Raw genomic sequence first — 4,020 nt, forward strand, 5'->3', positions numbered from 1 at the left:
CGAATTGCCGTATTTGGGTCACATTATCACCGACGACCTAAAAGATACGGCAGACATTGAACAGAGGCTTCGTAAACTATGTGCAACTGGCAACATGATTGCAAGGAGGTTTGTCTTCTGTCACCGAGACGTGAAACTGCTGCTCTTCCGCTCGTACTGCTACAGTATCTATGGGTGTTCCCTCTGGACGAACTATAACCGAGAGACCATGAGACGTATCACTGTTGTGCACAATGACATTTTGAGACACCTCACAAACACTCCCCGCTACCAATCCGCCACACAGATGTTCATAGAAAACCACCTAGACAATTTAAAAATCATTGTAAGGAGAACAATGTCCAGTCTGGTAACCCGAGTGAGAAACAGCAGCAACTCGCTCATACAAAGCATCCTAAGGAGTGAATCAAGAAGAAGATCTAAATTGTGGGAAAGATGGCAAAATGGGGCCTTTGTCCCCTGAAGGACTTAATCTCTGGATTGGCGAGATGTCATCTGCAGATTTTGTCATTATTATTATATTTATTGCTGATATTGTACTTTTTCATTATTACTGTGAATACTATCAAGTTAAAGTTTTTTTTTTATATTCAATTTTCGTATTTAGCCCTCTGGACCTGACTACTGTAACCACCTAAGGTCTCTAGTTGAAATTTAAGTTATATAATCTGTGCACTAACTGGTATAACTCTCAATGCATTTTTTTTCTCACCAATATCATAACTGTTATTACCAGTATTATGATTACTCTCTTTTATGCTATCTCAGCTATTTTGTGGATAAGTGCCGATTATTCATTTCTTTCATCATGTTGTCTCATGTATCTAGATTGTGTATGTTACTGTCTGTATTTTGTACATTTCATGTATATGGCCCTGAGCTGAAATAAAGGATATTATTATCATTATTGTTATTATTTAACCACCCCCAAGAAAAAAGTTGCTGGGTGTTAAAGTCAAGGCTTCTGGCTGGCCACTCATGCGGGCCACGACGCCTCATCCATCTTCCAGGGAAGTGGACATTCAGCCATTCACGGAGAACAATAGAAAAATGTGGATCAGCGCCATCTTGCATGAAAATCAATCTTCTATATTCTCACGAGTATTGATAACTATACTCGGTTTTTTTCCATCTGTCCACACGCCTGTGGTGTTTGCGTATGGTAACACTGCGTCCCGGGCTTTAGATAGTTACATTCAGCTTACATTACACAATTATAATAATATCCTATCTCGAATATTAACGGTGTAATTCGCGTACAGTAAATTATTAAAACACTTTTCAGTTGCAAATGTACACTCAGATATTCTTTTATTTACCTAAAACTTACTCATAACGTAACTATTTAAAGCATGGGACGCACTATTACCATGCGAAAACACCAGGGCGGATGGACAGATGGAAAAAAACAGTGTATAGCCATATTTTATCTCGCAGAATGGTGAGATACCTTTCGGCATTGTTGTTCGTGAATGGCTGAATACCCGGATGCCCACTTCCGTGGGAGATGGATGGGTCGTCGTGGTCCGCAGGAGTAGCCAGCCAGAAGCATGACCTAACAACACCCTGTGACTTCATAAGGGGTCGCTTTTGGCTAAAGGACCAAGTCTTCTCTACCAAACCACCGACGTTGGAAGAACTTGAAGGGCGAATACGAGAAGTTGTGTCTTCCATTGCACAAAAGTTCTTGGTGAAATCAGTTGATGCGGTTCCCGGGAGGCTTGAGAAGCTGGTGGTGAATGGTGGTGCCCATACCGAATTTAAAAATAGAACCAAATGGTATACGCTTTCTCCTCGCATCCATTTCTTATCGAAATCATAGTTAGGAAATAAATTATAAGATTTTGGAAATAGGGAGTTACTTTTCAATCACTTTGTGAATATAATATATATATATATATATATGTGTGTGTGTGTGTGTGTGTGTGTGTACATGCATACACACACCCACACACACACGCACACACACCTACACACACATACACCCATACACACAGACACAGACACACACACACACACACACATATATATATATATATATATATAGATAGATAGATAGATATATGTGTGTGTGTGTGTGTGTGTATGTATGTATGTATGTTGGCGGAGAGAGAGAGAAAAAGAAAGAGAGACGTGCATATGTACACGAACATTTGTTTTTATATCCGAAAAACTTCGAAGCTTCCGAGTACTACTGGAGACCGTTATCAGCTTCGCTAGATAAAAACAGAGTAAGGCATAGGAAACCCTCATTTTTCTGTACATAAATATCCCTGGTTTACACATCTAATAATAGAATGAAATGGCCTTTATTTTAATCCTATTCATTCAGTCAAAATGAGACATGATTAATTATGAACAGATAATAAAGGATTGTTGAATAATAGAAAACAATTAAATATCCGTTTATTTCGAAATGAATGACAATGGAAACGTGTCAGTGGTTATTCATTATGTAAAAAGCAGCAGTCATGTGATGATATTATAAAATAGATTATTTACAAGATAACAGTAACAAGTTTGTAACATCTTACATCTAAAATTGGCATATTAAAGAGAAAGAAAATATACCCACACTATAACAAAGCGATTAAAAAAATAAATAAAGAAGAGAAAAGATAAGAAAAAGATTTAATCCTATTTCTTTTCAGCGACTGGTTTCACCGGTAAGTTCTCATGAAAGTTCACGTAATCTTCAAGATGGTTAGACAGAACAAAGGTCGCTCCTTTCGTTCATACAAATTTTCTCCCTTATAAAATGAGGAGACTTTGTTATGATTAGATCCTTACTTTAATTTTTTTTTTTATATATTTTGACAGCAGTTATTTTTACGACATTTTGTTCACCTATTCGTTCTTGATGCTGTTTTACACAGCTTGGAATTTATTTCTTCCATTCAAGAGTTTTATTATTGCTTTCCTTAATTTACATTGTTTTTTTTCTAGCGGAGGATGCATTAAACCTTGTGCAGACGCTGTAAACAAGCAAAGGAATCCGTTATTTCGCGTTAGAATCATATATGTATGATATAACGTTATCCATATTCCCTACAAAACAATCAATACAGGTACTCAAGTGTATAGTGGTCCGTAAGTTAAGAACAGCCCATAACGTTCATAAAAAAAGAAAAAACAACAGCAGTAACCAAATTCTCATTCGGCAGGCGTAGCGTCGACGGACTTTCACTACCTGCTCGTATGGAGTGGAATGTCGAGCTGCCTGGAATTGTAATATCTGTCCTTTGGAAAGAAGAATCTGCAGATGATTGACATTGGCCAAGAGCAGATGGACTTCGGTGCCTGGGTGATGCTTTCGTCGTCGCAGTCAGCTGAGAGAGAAAGAGACAGAAATATTTTATCGGAATATTATTATGCTTCAGGATTCTGCGAGTCATAAGATCTTACTCAGGTAATTAACGTCTACCTTTTTATACCTTGTTAGAAAATTTCACAGACAGAGGTTTGTACGTACTTTTGTTAATTATTACATGAATAGGGGGCCCTATTGTATGCACAAATATGAGCGCATACCCAGTTTTTTTAACAATTTGAATTGAAAATATAGTAAAAATGACAGCTTTTAATAGCATCCTCAGCACTTATTACGAAATGCTGAATGGCATAACGAAGAATACTCGATTTCGCTTCAGAAATCATCGAGTGCTGTCCGATTTCTCTCGAATAACGTAACTTGAGGGTGACACTTTCACCGCCACTTTGTAGGTTACCCCTTACAATACTAGGGAGAGAGAGAGAGAGAGAGAGAGAGAGAGAGAGAGAGAGAGAGAGAGTACTTCAGTATCTCCCTATATTTCACAGGAATAAATTCAATCCTAAATCATTTTGAGAGAGAGAGAGAGAGAGAGAGAGAGAGAGAGAGAGAGAGAGAGAGAGAGAGAGAGAGAGAGTACTTCAGTATTCTCCCCATATTTCACAGAAATAAATTCAGTCCTAGATCATTTAGAGAGAGAGAGAGAGAGAGAGAGAGAGAGAGAGAGAGAGACTTCCTTCACTATTCGG

The 4,020-nt window shown here is 37.9% G+C and overlaps 1 long non-coding RNA gene across 1 annotated transcript in view; it reads right to left on the reverse strand.

The window, feature by feature from the left end:
- Positions 1-2,393: 2,393 nt before the first annotated feature.
- LOC135211102 (uncharacterized) overlaps positions 2,394-4,020 on the reverse strand; it is a 5,839-nt gene continuing 4,212 nt past the window's right edge. The window contains exon 3 of the long non-coding RNA XR_010313621.1: positions 2,394-3,329. This is a non-coding gene — a long non-coding RNA (uncharacterized LOC135211102). The remainder of the gene's footprint in view (positions 3,330-4,020) is intronic.

This window comes from Macrobrachium nipponense, chromosome 4 (genome assembly GCF_015104395.2).
Source record: "Macrobrachium nipponense isolate FS-2020 chromosome 4, ASM1510439v2, whole genome shotgun sequence".
Taxonomy (NCBI): domain Eukaryota; kingdom Metazoa; phylum Arthropoda; class Malacostraca; order Decapoda; family Palaemonidae; genus Macrobrachium; species Macrobrachium nipponense.